The 16289-nt window shown below is 46.7% G+C and overlaps 1 non-coding gene across 1 annotated transcript; it reads left to right on the forward strand.

Moving 5' to 3' along the window:
• Positions 1 to 15132: 15132 nt before the first annotated feature.
• Positions 15133 to 15261, forward strand: LOC120996872. Its single transcript, XR_005777969.1, has one exon. It is a non-coding gene; the product is annotated as a U6atac minor spliceosomal RNA (small nuclear RNA).
• Positions 15262 to 16289: the final 1028 nt, after the last annotated feature.

A 16289-nucleotide genomic window follows, 5' to 3' on the forward strand; every position in this document is an offset into this window, starting at 1 on the left:
CGTCCTCCATCTCAGCGCCGGAACCCGTGATGCTTTTATTTCCGACTGCTGGACAACTTCCTGCGGATTCACCACATTGCTGGAGCGCTACCCGTGTGCCGGATTACTGCCTTCTGCTGGCTTAGCTGGTGTAAGGTTACTTCTCTGTGTATTCAGATTTTCTCAGATAAATTTATGAAGCCATCTTCTGATGAAGTACATTAGGGAACTGATGTGTATGTATGTATATACTTAAAGGGGTTGTCCAGGTTCAGAGCTGAACCCGGACATACCCATATTTTCACCCAGGCAGCCCCCCTGATGCTAGCATCGGAGCATCTCATGCTCTGATGCGCTCCCTTGCCTTGCGCTAGATCGCACAGCGCACGGGCTCTTTTGTTTACAACAACACATTGCCGGGCGGAGGCTTCCGCCCGGCAGTGTGTTCGGTGATGTCACCGACTCTTCACACCCTACTGAAGGAAGTTACATTATTGGACGTTGTCAGAGCTCCGATCATTATTTGGTAGCCTCCAGTCTCTTCTTGCGTACGGACCCTCTTTTTGTCTTCTGAAGGGTCCTCGCTAGGGATTGGCGGCCTCCAAGGTGGCGATTGCACATTGGATTCGGTCTGCAACTGCTGAAACATACCGCGCCCGGCTCACTTCACTGAGCGGTGGGCGCTTCTTGGGCTCGGGAGAATAGCGCTTCGGCTGCTCAGTTGTGTAAGGCGGCTACTGGTGCATACTTATGCATCGGCGGTCCCTGCCTTGGGCCGCGTGGTCTTGCAGGCGACAGTTCTTAGATGCCTGCAGGGATCGCAGACAAGAATAGGCATTTTCTATATAGAGCTGGCCATGTGCGGTCCGGCATCCGTGTTTTGAGGACCGCAAAACACGGTCGCGTGAATGTAGCCTAAGGCTGAGTTCACACTTCAGTTATTTGGTCAGTTATTTCCATCAGTTATTGTGAGCCAAAACCAGTAGTGAAGCCTACTCCAGAGATCAGGAATAATGGAAAGATTTCCTTCTGTTCTGTGTTTTTGACCTGCACCTGGTTTTTGCTCACCATAAGGGCTCATTCACACAACTGTAAGCCGTCTGTGTCTGTATTGCCTTGAATGGGTCTGCAATCCATAAGATACGGAGCAGAGTTGAGGCACGAATTGGAAGCACTCAGAAGCTCCTCTGTGGGCTTTTGGGTCCATGCCTCTGCACCGCAAAAGATAGGAAATGTCCTATCTTTGCCATATATTGCTCATCGCGGACCCATTCAAGTCAATGCAATATAGGCTTCACTTGGCTGGTACCTGTGAATTGAGGACCGCAATTTCCGATCTGCAGCACAGGCACGGACGGCTTACGGGAATGGGCCCTAACTGATGGAAATAACTGACCAAATAACTGTAGTGTAAACTCGGCCTAATGTGTATCTTTCCTCTTCTAGACTCATGTTTAGTTGGTGAGGCTTTGTTAGTATTTGAAGACTATAAGGTGTTATATACAAATTTTTAGGCTAATTGGAGCATATTTGATTAGTCCAGAATTGCTTTAGGTCTGAATTGAACTTTTGAAATAGTTTAACAAATTAGACCTGAAACAGATTTGAAGAAGTTTTCTCTTCTATAGTATATATATTTTTATACATATTTCGTTGTGCCTTCTACGTCAATTTTCTCCTAATATTTTTTCACTAAGTTTTTGGGGTAGCCTTCAACTGTTCGATCAGTGCTCTTTCATAATAGAATTTAATTTGCAAAAAAAAGACCCTTAAAACGTCAACGTTATTAGGATTAAGTTAAAATCCCCTTGTAAACCCTCAGAGAGATAGGTAATTGTTCAGGGCAAAAAAATGGCCCAACAAATTTAGTACAAATAGTGTCCAAATGATGACAAGTGTAATGACAAAACTTCATAAAAAGAAAGGGACAGGGTTATAAGAATGCGAATATGGAACAACAAGCGGGGAGCCCTTTTCCTGTAGAGGCCCTAATGAAAACCTCAGCCCCGGGACAACCCCTAATTATTATTTATTACCGTATTAAAGCGCCATTCATTCCATAGCGCTGTACATATGATAAGGGGTGCACATACATTAGGGGTGCACATAACCCCTAAGGCCCCTTTCACACAGGCGAGTTTTCCGGTGAACGCATTGCACCCGCACTGAATCCGGACCCGTTCATTTCTATGGGGCTGTGCACATGAGCGGTGATTTTCACGCATCACTTGTGCATTGCGTGAAAATCACAGCATGCTCTATATTGTTCACGCAACGCAGGCCCCATAGAAGTGAATGGGGCTGCGTGAAAATCGCAAGCAAGTGCAGATGCGGTGCGATTTTCACGCATGGTTTCTAGGTGACGATTGAGATGGGGACCCGATCATTATTAATTTCCCTAATAACATGGTTATAGGGGAAAATAATAGCATTCTTAATACAGAATGCTAAGTAAATTAGGGATGGAGGAGTTAAAAAAAAAAATATAAAAAATTAAACTCACCTCATCCAGTTGTTCGCGCTGCCGGCTCGTCTTCTTTCTTCTTCTTTGATTACATGGTAGGTGATGGACCATGTGATGAGCTCTATGACGTCCCCAAAGGTCCTTTTCTCCCAGGTCCTCAAAGAAGAAGAAAGAAGACGAGCCGGGCAGCGCGAACAAGTAGATGAGGTGAGTTTAATTTTTATTTTTTATTTTTAACTCCTCCATTCCTAATTTACTTAGCATTCTGTATTAAGAATGCTATTATTTTCCCTTATAACCATGATATAAGGGAAAATAATAAAATCTACACAACAACGATCCCAAACCCAAACCTGAACTTCTGTGAAGAAGTCCGGGTATGGGTCTGGGTACAAAACATGCAGATTTTTCTCACGCGCGTGCAAAACGCATTAAAGCGCTCATTTTCCCACGACGCACCCGCATCCTATCTGGCCCTCACACACGACGCTCGTGTGAAAGAGGCCTAATGGTGGGGTCTCCCTGTCCTCGTGCCTGTCCTACAGAACCCTGGAATGCCCTAAATGATTTGGATTATTAATAACAACACCCCAACACGTTTCCCCAGGACAGGTTCCTCGGGAAGGTGGGGGGGGAGTGGAGGTAATAGTTAGAAATGTAGCAGTGACTGTAACTGCTACATCGAGCACCCCACCTGAGGCAGTTTGGCGACTGATGGGGCACTTCACATGTTGTATCCTCTTCCAAAAGCCCGTCAGGAACATGTGATGTATCTGGAACCCATTTTTAAGTCTGCCTAACCTGTTGTGTTTATCTTATTACATCAAATATATTATCAATATAGTTGGGACTATTTCTATTACCACCCCCCCTGAGGAACCGCGTCGGTATGTTGTTATTAATAATCCAAATCATTTAGGGCATTCCAGGGTTCTGTAGGATAGGCACGAGGGCAGGGAGACCCCACCAGTAGGTGTTGTCCCTGGGCTGAGGTTTTCATTAGGGCCTCTACAGGGAAATTATTTTCTAGTCTCTAAGGACACCACTACTATCTCTTATATCTCTTTGAATCTATTGCTGTACTTGCAGCGTACTCAAGTTGTGTGCAATAGGTGTTTCTGGGTGATGTAGTGCAATAGACACTAACCTGGTACAGCTGACTCTCTGCAAGGGCAGGTGATGGTATAGATAGTTCGTGACGCCAGTGCCAAGTAAACGGTGGCACGCCGTTTGCGGATAGCAGGAATAAATTGAGGAACACGTGGTATTAAAACAGAACTCCAACTTTAGTAGTTTTCATGCAGAGACAATATTGGAATCGCAGTTCCTTGGCATACAGTCGATTTTGCAATACGGTTGATGCAGGCAATTACAGCTTGAGCAAGGTGATTACAGAGTGTTGAACACAGGACTTGCAGTACAGGAGCTTGCACTCTATTTCTGTCTGTTCCTGGAATATAGCAATTCTTCACCAAGGCCCAATAACCTAGTTCTGGCTTTATATCCTTGGCTATAGCTTTAGAAAGTACCTCCTCTGTTATTTTTAAGTACCTCTTGCTTCTCTGCACTTTGCCTCTGTCTCTCCCGGCTTCCTCAGGCTCTTTAGCTAAGATATTCCTGTTTCTGCATATGGGAATTCAGGAGGGAATCTTCTCCTGGACAGCAGGCTTCAGGCCTGGACTTGTCTCTGACATTGTCTAATCTCCAACTGTAGCTTACAGACACTAGACTCCGTCTGCCTTTCCCTTCCCTGTCTGGGCCTTATATAAACTAGGGCTCTCTAGCTCCCTCTAGTGACTAAGAAGCTGGAATGACACCCCTAGCAGGCCTGTACATGCAAGTGTCACAGTAACAGGGAAACACATAGCATTACATTACATGACATTTTATAAAACTGACATATAACAACTTCCCCATAATTAGGAGGGACGACAGCACACCAAGTGACACTTTGGTAGTGACGGGTATTACAGTTCCCGTACACTACATACCCCACTGCTTTAAGCTGAGTACGACCTCGTACTCCATCATGGGTCGCCCAACTGGAATCTCTACCTGAAATAGAAAATAGAGACATGCAGGCATACATACATGTAATTCATCTGCATTTACATTTACATCAGGTCCACTTGGCAAAGGTGAAGGGTAGTGACAAGGGGCGTCGTTCTCTTCTCTCAGGATAGTGAATGGAACGGGGGCGCTGACCTGGCACAGCGTAACATTATAACCAGGATAGTCCATGACAATGAATAAGTCCATGATAGAACAGTAAAATGAATAAAACAGTATAAGAGTTCTTGGAGGCTCAAAGAACAAACATGAGTCCGTACCCAGGTTATTTCTTATTAAATCACAGAGGCTCTCATGCAGTGGAGTCCATCCCTGGGCACAATACTTTTAAAAGAGTAAGAATCTCAGAGGCTCAGGTACTTTTGAGTCTGTCTCCGGGCACGGTTCCTTAGTATGAAGTTGCACAATAAAAGGACAGCAAAGACAAGTGCTGTAATACCCCTGATCAACCTGAAAAGGGGGTGAAGGGTAAAAGGTGCAACAAAGGAACAGGCACAACTTGGTGTGGGGTACAAAAGCAGGCAGGAGATCCTGGAAACAAACGTGGCCTTGCTGACTTTGTGATTTCAGTGGTCAACACCTACCACTGAGCCGTGGACAAACTGGCAGCCGCAACAAAGGACCAGAAACGTAGGACTCCTGTCCTGGAAGGGTTAACATCAAACTTCTGCAGTGAAATAAATCAAAGGCCTAGCAGGCTGATTACAGTGGCATATCATAACCACTTGGCTCCGCTGGCAGGTATCGTCTGTAGTATTCTTCTACAGGAGGGTGTGCCCACATAACAGTGTCAGGGGGCAGCTGTAGAGTAAAGGGGCCCCTAATAGGTATTGGCCCCATAGGCCTAGGGGTGAACCCTCTGGTGGACCGTGCCGGTCCTGGCATGATCACTGCAGGGTGTAACATGCTTGGCACCGCCGCAGCAAGCGGTCCGGTGCTCTGGGTGCAGCAGTTTACGGCAATCGCGGGTCCGGTCTGGGGCACTGACGGAGCGGTGGCAACAGAAGGTGGTCTACGGGTGGTGACAGGCACCCTTACCTCATCCTTCCTTGGCGGTGTCCGGATCCTGGCGGTGTGTATCTTGCGCAACTCCCGCAACTTCTCCTCCAGCCGGACGATCTGCTCACCGATGCTCTCTGTGTCGGAGTCGCTGTCCTCTGCTGGCGCCGCCGGCACAGGTACAGTCACCGATGGCGCGGACTCGGCCTCTGCAGATTCTGGCGATGCGTCTGGTCTCCGACCCCTCCGGATGTTCTCCAAGGTAGCATGAAGTCCTTTCAAGTTTTCCATATCTTGTATGGTCTTCTCCCGACGAGGCAGCTCGGGGGAAGGATAGGGGCTCACCCATTTCTCCAACACGGTTGGCTGCCAGAAGACATTAGGCCCAATGAAGGAGCTCCGCTCCTGGAAGGCGTGATGGGCCGGCTCTGGAGAGCGTTCCGGTTCCCGCTCGCAGCCAGAGTAGTCTTCTCCTTCTTCTGCTTCCCAGTCCTCAGGAGCTCGCTTGGGACGGGTCACAGCAGTCGCATAAGGGCCTCGCAGGCTCTCGGCAGGGGTGTACTCCACTTCCTCTCCCTCACGGAGGCTGTGCTGATAAGAAGGGAGGTAGTCTCTTTTGACAGACCTTCGATTCACATAGAGGTCTCTGCCAGTTAGATAGTCCTGGATGAACCCGTAGCCACGGGTTTTGTCGAATGACAGCACCACTCCCTTTCTCCTTTCCAGGCGGGGTTGGGTGTGCGTATGCTTCTCATGTATTGTCTTAGTTAGTTCCTCATAGATGATTTTGGTCTTTGTATTCCGCTTTATAGCGGCCTCTCGGATCTCCGCCATCAGGGAGGACCATTTGAAAGATGGTTGGAAAAAGTCCCTCCACGAGCCATAGTAGGGCTCGGGTTCTTTCTCCCTTGGGCGGCAGGCGGGTTGCTCCGGTCCCGGAGAGTAGGCCGGTGGAGCCTCCTCTGGCTCTACACCAACATCAGACATCTTTGCAATTTCAGGTGCGGACGCTGCAGTAACACTCTGCTCACTATCCAACATGCTCGATCCTTCTGAGGAGAGCGATAGGGTCGCGTCAATTAGAGTAGCCAGCTCCTCCCACTGCACTGGGAGGCCGCCCCCCAGGTATTCCAGTATATGGAAGGCGGTGTCCATGCTGGCAGACATGCAAATGTCCAGATAAGCAGTGGCGCCTGACCTTGAACTCCTTCCCGCTCTTTTCTCAGAAAGGCGCCAATTCTTCCCGCCTTTTCGGGATGAAGGTGACGCAGCAGTAAATTCAGCAAGCTCAGCGGCCATTTCTAGCAAGAAACGCTGTCCGTTCACTGACAGCAAGCAGGATTGCAAAAAGTCCACAAAACCACACTCCAATGCGGCGACCCTCCTCCTCTGGGTAGCGCAACACTGCACAGCGCCTTCTAGAGTTTTTTGGCACACTTTGGGCATGATTCCCAGTCCACAAAGTCCACTTTCAATAAACAGGCAATTTGTCACCTTGGTCACAGGGCAACTGTACAAGGCACAAAGTTCACGCCTCTTGCACTAGAAAGCGTGCGTATCCTGTTCGTGGAACGCCAAAAGAGAGGTGCAGCGTACTCAAGTTGTGTGCAATAGGTGTTTCTGGGTGATGTAGTGCAATAGACACTAACCTGGTACAGCTGACTCTCTGCAAGGGCAGGTGATGGTATAGATAGTTCGTGACGCCAGTGCCAAGTAAACGGTGGCACGCCGTTTGCGGATAGCAGGAATAAATTGAGGAACACGTGGTATTAAAACAGAACTCCAACTTTAGTAGTTTTCATGCAGAGACAATATTGGAATCGCAGTTCCTTGGCATACAGTCGATTTTGCAATACGGTTGATGCAGGCAATTACAGCTTGAGCAGGGTGATTACAGAGTGTTGAACACAGGACTTGCAGTACAGGAGCTTGCACTCTATTTCTGTCTGTTCCTGGAATATAGCAATTCTTCACCAAGGCCCAATAACCTAGTTCTGGCTTTATATCCTTGGCTATAGCTTTAGAAAGTACCTCCTCTGTTATTTTTAAGTACCTCTTGCTTCTCTGCACTTTGCCTCTGTCTCTCTCGGCTTCCTCAGGCTCTTTAGCTAAGATATTCCTGTTTCTGCATATGGGAATTCAGGAGGGAATCTTCTCCTGGACAGCAGGCTTCAGGCCTGGACTTGTCTCTGACATTGTCTAATCTCCAACTGTAGCTTACAGACACTAGACTCCGTCTGCCTTTCCCTTCCCTGTCTGGGCCTTATATAAACTAGGGCTCTCTAGCTCCCTCTAGTGACTAAGAAGCTGGAATGACACCCCTAGCAGGCCTGTACATGCAAGTGTCACAGTAACAGGGAAACACATAGCATTACATTACATGACATTTTATAAAACTGACATATAACAACTTCCCCATAATTAGGAGGGACGACAGCACACCAAGTGACACTTTGGTAGTGACGGGTATTACAGTTCCCGTACACTACATACTTGCACCCCCCACATAATGCTTCTCTAAAAAAGAGACACACAAGCTAATCTCCTTTCCAAAAGAAATGAATATTTTGTGCTTCAAACCAGAAATCCAGCTCTTTCTGGGTAACTACCTTTTGGCAGAGCTGAGAAAAGCATGGCTGCCTGAGAGGCCTTGGTTGGGGTACTATTTCCTGTGTATGCATGAGAAGTATTGTTGTAAGACACAACACTCCTCTGGGTTTCTCAGAAAAATGTATGAAAACTATCTTAGGTCTACTGGCATAAAATAGAACGCTAATTTGAGTATCTTTCTCAGAAACACAGTGGTGTATTACCTGTCCTACAATACTCCGTACCATTGGCGGATCCAGGGGGGGCAACGGGGCAATTTGCCCCCCTCCCAGAGAATGTAGTGAAACATTCCGGGCCTGGCGGCGCTGGCAGCAGCAGGGAGAGATCAGCGCTTCCATTGTGGAAGCGCTCATCTCTCTATTCATCTGTATCGCTGTCCTCAGGACAGCGATACAGATGAATGGTGCGGAGGAGCAGGGGAGAGGCGTCTCCCTTGCCTGTTCCTCTGATAGGCTGCAGGCCTAGTTCCTGTAGCCTATCAGAGGCCGGTGCAGGTGGCACAATGACGTCATCGTGCCGCCTGAGCCGTACAGAGCGGGACACAGGCCGGAAGAGGCCTGCATCGCATCGCAGTGTTTTAATAAATTTTTGTACAGTATGGCAAGAAAGGGGGGTGAGGCTCTATATACTGGCACATTATGGGGGGGAGCACTATGGGGGCATCTCAAACAGCTGATCGGCGGGGGTCCCTGGTGTCGGACCCCCACCGATCAGATACTGATGACCTATTCAGAGGATAGGTCATCAGTATTTAAGTGTCAGAAAACCCTTTTAAATTTAGCAGACTGCAAAGTATTTGATACATTTAGAGCATCTTTAATTATAATGCACAGCACCCCTTTGCTGAAGTAATTTTGCATCTTTTTGTGACTTTTTAGGACTCCACTGTTGATACTGTAAATCTAAGGTTAATTAACATAGCTAACTACACCCACTTTCCACCTACTTTTTAAAAGTGTCAAGAGCGGCATAAAAATGAAAAAAGGTTGCTACATTTTTAGGAAAATATGGCATGCTCTGAAACTTTTTGACACAAGTTTTCAGGTGCAAGTGCTGATGATAACTTTCCCCCCACTATATTTAAATTCCACCCCTGAGGAACAGTTTCTTCAGGGGATGACGGCATAGACTACGTACTGTCCATTTATCCATATATACTGCACTACAGATGTAATACCGTGAACCTTCAATACCCAATAAACATATTATTATAACTTGCTTTATGTAGTTATGTAAACCGATCTCCATCTGGATCTTTTGTCTCCAAAATCAACTCCGGCATCAGAGAACACATTGCTACATTATAGGTTAATGATCTGTTCTAGGTAACTGAATGTTAGTTCATGTGATTGCCATTCTGAACCTCAGAAAGAGCTATGTATAAATCTATACTGTATATGCACAGTTTTGAATTTGTGGCATGGACTCTGATTGGCTACATTAGGCAGGTCATGTGACATCATAAACTGTCATTTCATAGGCACAGAATATTATCATTTGCAATGGTTGCTATGACTACAGAGAGATCAACTGCCACTATCAGGACCGGTACAGACTGCAGCGCCTCCTGAATGATCGCCCATGAGGATTTTTGTGTCCTTACTGGTCCATTTATTCCTAGAAGATGCCTTTTCTCCAATTATTTCACACCATCTGCAGGTAAGTGCCAGTCTATACATACAACGAGCACCATACACTTATCTCACTGACATACAGTATAAGGTATATAATATGTCAGGGCATGTACATGCAAAACTTGCCTAGTACATTTATTATATAATTATATATAATGCCAAATACGTTGCACAGGACCCAGATATATTCCATTAAAGGGAGTCTGTCAGCTACTTTTCTCCTGTTAAACTTCATTTTTCATCATCACAGCCGCAGAAATGGCAAATGGACCATTTGTGAACTGTGTATATGAGCTCTAATGTAATTCAAGCAGTTTGAAGTGAGACCAGTAGATGACAGACTCCATTTAACATATAGATTCCGATCACAACAGTGACCACAACTTGTATCAACGTGTTTTACTTGTGTAGAACTCATTTCTATTGTATATCATATGGTAAAATGATGGTACAGTGAAGCAACACTAATTATTCGGTGTGAATAGCAAACCTGTATATAAGTAATGAAGGAAAAAACATCCAGCTCCACGTCTAAGCAGGAAACACTTTTTATTGATGCGGTTAAAATCTTCATACAGGATAGTTTCATCAACGCGTTTCAGACCATATGACAATTTTGGTCCTTCCTCATGACATTTGAAAATTGCAGTGGATTGTGCCTCATGTGCTCCCCAAACTCCTGGCCATGCAATCAGCAGGTCACATGGCCCAGAGAGAAACACACCCGGCACAATTACTGTTAACACTTAAAAAGCCAAACTCAAATGGATACAAAAACATGCACAAAAAACTGTATTATCTAGAAAAAATAAATAGACATACAGGCACATGGCCCTACCAAACAACAATACAAAAATGAGAATGAAAGTACATACCTACACAAAAAGAAAGAGAAAAACAAACAAGCGGGAGAAAAAAGAAAAAAATTCTCTCAGTACTGCAAAATAAGATCGTGTCTTTTATTTAAACCCCTTGGTTGCCGTGAATCTAATAGAAAAATCCAAAATGCTTCTCTGTTTAGCAATTTTCTTCTGTGGTCCCCCCCTCTCCAGTGGCGTATCTATCATGAGGCAAACAAGGCATTTGCCTAGGGCGGCACTTGCCAATGGGGCGGCAAAATGCCTTGTTTGCCCCTGTCCCATCCGTCTTATATGTTGCCGCCGGTATACTCAGAAGATCCGATGGTATATTATAACCCCCAGGCGTTCCCATGGTGACGGGGACGCTTGCCTGGGTGTTAGAATATACCATCGGATCTGTGTTTTCACGATCTCAGTGGGATCGTAAAAACTCAAATCCGATGGTATATTCTAACCCCCAGGCGTTCCCATGGTGACAGGGATGCTTGCCTGGGGGTTAGAATATACAGGGCCACGCCGCTCACAGGAGAACATTTATAAACTAATCATTAACTTTAACTTTAATCATTGCTAATCTCTTTACTGGATATCTTACACTGTCTTGACTCTTAGCTCTGGTAACAGCAGGCAGTGCGGGCGGCGCTCACTCACTGACGTCACGCGCCTGCTCCTCCCACTAGGCGGGAGTTAAAGTTAATGATTAGTTTGAAAATGTTCTCCTGTGAGCGTCGGGGAGGGGGATCTGTTGATGGCACTATTTAGGGGAGGGGGATCTGTTGATGGCACTATTTAGGGGAGGGGGATCTGTGGATGCCACTATTTAGGGGAGGGGGATCTGTGGATGGCACTGTTTAGGGGGGAGATCTGTGGATGGCACTATTTAGGGGAGGGGGATCTGTGGATGGCACTGTTTAGGGGGGAGATCTGTGGATGGCACTGTTTAGAGGAGGGGGATTTGTGGATGGCACTGTTTAGGGGAGGGGGATCTGTGGATGGCACTGCTTAGGGGAGGGGGATCTGTGGATGGCACTGTTTCGGGGAGGGGGATCTGTGGATGGCACTGTTTAGGGGAGGGGGATCTGTGGATGGCACTATTTAGGGGAGGGGGATCTGTGGATGGCACTGTTTAGGGGGGAGATCTGTGGATGGCACTATTTAGGGGAGGGGGATCTGTGGATGGCACTGTTTAGGGGGGAGATCTGTGGATGGCACTGTTTAGGGGAGGGGGATTTGTGAATGGCACTGTTTAGGGGAGGGGGATCTGTGGATGGCACTGCTTAGGGGAGGGGGATCTGTGGATGGCACTGTTTCGGGGAGGGGGATCTGTGGATGGCACTGTTTAGGGGAGGGGGATCTGTGGATGGCACATAGGAAGGGGTGAGGTTTAGAGAGAAAGGGGTTTGGCCTTGACAGGAAGGGGTGGGGTTTAGAGAGAAAGGGGTTTGGCCTTGACAGGAAGGGGTGGGTAAAATTTATATTAGGGGGGTGCCCGAGTTTAGTCTCGCCTAGGGCAGCACAAAACCAAGATACACACCACTGCACCTCTCACCGGAAGACCAACTGTTTCAATCCCCTGTACTACTAAGTGAGATGTATCGCCTCCATGTACTATTGGTGAAACAAGTGATGTACCTGTATTGAGAAGCCTCCGATAAAACTGTATGGCTATACAGAGAAAGAAAAAAATTTTTATAGTAAAGGAACAACTACTTTTATCGTCGAAAAGCTGTACCGAAGGAAACAGCATATATAAGACCTGGACAATACTTGAAGTTTTTGTTGTGTGATTTATATCAGTGAATTTATCGACTATAGACTAGTATTGAACATTTTATTATCACATATTTTTTCGCATTTAATACAATATTGACTATACTATTATATCTACTATAGTTTATGTGATTGTAGTTTTTGTATGTCATTGCTATAATACACAGTTTTACTTATTTTTATTACTTGAATTTTATGGGGATTTAATAATAAATATTTTCTGCATATGTCAATTTGGTTGCCAAGTGTATGAGTGCTCGCCCATTTTTCCATTGTTACTATTGCAAAGTGTAGACTTGCCGCTGAAATATTGCGGCTTTTGTAATGGGGAATATCAGATATATGTCTACGAACTCTGATCTTTATTTCATTGCTAGTACATCCCACATGTTGCAGATTACAAAGGTCGCAAGTGATCAGATATACCGCAAATTTAGTATTGCAATTTAGATACGATTTTATATCATATTCCTTGTTGTTTGCAGTAGATCTGAACCTTTTGCTGACCCTAGTATGTTCACAGCAAATGCACATATGGTGGCCACACCTATAGCTGCCCTTGTTCACAAGCCATGTCTGAGGTGTGTTTTTTTTGCTTTTATCTTGAAAAAGACTGGGACTGATGATATTGCCCATGGAGGATGCCCTGCGAGCTGTACATCTGATGCCATTAGCCATTATATCCGTCCATTGTTTGTCACAAGCCAGTAACTATAAGTACCGTAATGAAGGAAAGTAAAATTCTATGCTGATTAATTCCATTATAGAGCGCAAAATCCTGTTTCCCTATTCTAGATGACTGGAGTCACTGCTAGGGGTAGCATTTGGCTTTTTCTGGCAATGCCACAAAGAAAGAATGGAGTGGCAGGGGCATGCTCGGCCTGGTATTCCACCAGGAAGCGAATATGGGATCTCCGTTCTCGAGATCTCAGAGGTCGGACCCCCACTAATCAGTTATCCTCCATTTTGTGGATAGGAGATTACTTTCATGCTATGCACGACCCCTTTGTACGTATGCATCCAGCTATTGTCACGAGCTAGATCTGTTGATCGAAATGCGTTAACAGTTATGTAATCCGCCACTGGAGTGATTATTAATACCGTAGTTTGGAATAAAGAAGTGATGTTTTTATTTCCGACTGCTGGACAACTTCCTGCGGATTCACCACATTGCTGGAGCGCTACCCGTGCGCCGGATTACTACCTTCTGCTGGCTTAGCTGGTGTAAGGTTACTTCTCTGTGTATTCAGAATTTCTCAGATAAATTTATGAAGCCATCTTCTGATGAAGTACATTAGGGAACTGATGTGTATGTATGTATATACTTAAAGGGGTTGTCCAGGTTCAGAGCTGAACCCGGACATACCCATATTTTCACCCAGGCAGCCCCCCTGATGCTGGCATCGGAGCATCTCATGCTCTGATGCGCTCCCTTGCCGTGCGCTAGATCGCACATGGCACGGGCTCACGCTTCCGCCTGGCAGTGTGTTCGGTGATGTCACCGACTCTGATGGGCGTGCTTTAGCGCTGCCCTAGCCGTTTTACTGGCTATGGCAGCGCTAAAGCCCGCCCATCAGTGCTGGTGATGTCACCGGGCTCACTGCTGGGCTGAAGAAGAGGCTTTGCTCGGCAGAAAGTAGACCCGGTACGTCACTGACTGTAAGAAAAACGGCACTTCCGGCTGGGATTTTTTCAATGGCAAAAGTGGCATAAGAATTGTCTGGTAAAGGTAGGAGAGGCATGAGTGTAAAATTTAGGGCACTGTTGTCCACACACACCAATCTTCCCAATCCCGGACAACCCCTTTAAAGGGTTACTGAGTTTTCAGAAAATGTTTAATATGTCATAGAGATGTATCAACACTTTTGATGGTGGTGGTGTGAGTGCTGAGACCCCCACTGATTAATAGAGCAAGGAGAGAAAAGTACTCACATATTGTGCTCTTTCTCCTCATTTACGGGAAATGGTTCATTACAATTACACTATGAGTAGTAATAGCAGATACAAGGTCAGCATTTAAAAAAGCATATCTAATAGCAAGTGGCAATAAGGTTTATAATAAACTTAACAACTAAGGGTCCATTCACACGACCATATGAATGGGTCTTCATCCATTCCACAGTTTTGTGTGCTGTCCGCATCCGCAGTTCCGTTCCACTGCACTGCAAAAATATAGAGCATGTCCTATTTCTCGCCCATATTCATTGGGGAGACACAGGAACCGTGGGTATAGCTATGTCTTCTAGAAGGCGTTGACACTAGTAAAAGCTGTTAGCTCCTCCCCTGGCAGCTATACCCCCTGGAGAGAGAGCTTCAGTTTTTTCTAGTGTCAATAGGAGGCAAGACCTCCCTGCTCTGCCGGGTAGCTCCTGAAGATTTTTTATTTTATTTTTTTATTTTTCCTTCTTTCAGGTGGGAAACAGTGGTCACCTCACCTCCCTGTTCTCCCGGCGGAGCACGCCAGTGTTGGTCCGCCACGCTGCCTACTCCCCCACAAGAAAACAAGGTGGACCAGGGCAGCCTAGCTCCCCTGCATCCCGCCAGCAGAAGGGTCACCCATCCAAGTCCCTCTTCTAGCGTCCTGCCACTATGGTGCCAGCAGCTAAAGGGGTGACCCTGCTTGAGAAGAGGAAGGGTGAAGATTGCGGCAGGATGAGGTGAGTACACGGGACTAGGTAAGTATTAGCCCTCTTCCCCCTCCCTCGTTCATTATCACTCAGGGGCCCGCTCTACAACAAGGGCCAATGGTTAGTATGAAAGAAGAGAAGGTTAGCACTCCCCTTGACAAGGATGGAAGAGGCTGCTCCACCTTCACAGCACACCTACGGTTAAGGCATTGCCACCTACCTCGTGGCATCTCTAGCCAGTTTAACTCTCCAGGGGCAGTCCCTGTTCTGACGGCATAGTTGTTCCCCTTACAAGGCAGGGGCACTTATTCGGTGGCCTCTGTGGGTGACCCCCTCCTCTACTGGGGTATGTGGCTAGCAATATAGTGTGACTCCCCTTGCCTGGCTTCCTCATCAGGCAGAGTTTTTTTGCACAGCCACTTAATCTTTGGCTGCTTCCGTATAGCGCCGGTCTCAGTTGTGAAATGGGCTTTAGACCTAGCCTGTTCTTCTCCTGTCTTCTTCCTCCTCTGGCTCCGACCTCTTTCTCCTTCCAGGAGACGTCCCTTGGTCATTGCCGCTCAGAGACGACCTTCTTCACAGGGTCCGATCCTACATCAGCATTTAGGGTCTTTGTTTGACGGCGTGGCTATTGAAACTGCCATTCTGACGTGGAGAGGGTTTTCGGCGGATGTCATCTGCACTATGATACACGCCATGAAGCCTGCATCGCCCAGGATCTATTAAGACCTGGAGGTCCTTCTTGGGCTTCTGTGAAAGCCGGGACATCCCCTCACTCAGTTTTTTCTCTCCCCGCTATCCTATCCTTTCTACTATCAGGGTTGGACCTGGTTTAGCCCTTACCTTGATGGGTCAGGTGTTGGCGATTCTATCCTGGGGCAGCTTCCAGTGTACTCTGGTTTCCCTGGTGCCATGGAAACCTTCCTTCTGGGAGTGGCACATACGGTTCCTCCGTACCGTCCTTACTGCCTTGGGATCCGAATATAGTTTTCTCAGCGTTCCAGTCTTCTCCCTTTGAGCCCTTGTGGGAGATCTCACTCCGGCTCCTGTCCTAGAGGGTAGTCTTTTCTTGTGGCTATCACATCCATCAGACGGGCGTCCGAGTTGGGGGCGCTCTCTTGCAGAAAGCCCTTCCTGGTTCTTCACAAGGATAAGGCGGTTCTCCGCTCATTCCTTCTTCTCCCGAAGGTGGTCTCTGACTTCCATATCAATGAGGACATTGTCCTTCCTTCACTGTCCCTCCCCTTCACACCCTACGGAAGGAAGTTACATTATT

Source organism: Bufo bufo, chromosome 3 (assembly GCF_905171765.1).
Source record: "Bufo bufo chromosome 3, aBufBuf1.1, whole genome shotgun sequence".
Lineage (NCBI taxonomy): Eukaryota > Metazoa > Chordata > Amphibia > Anura > Bufonidae > Bufo > Bufo bufo.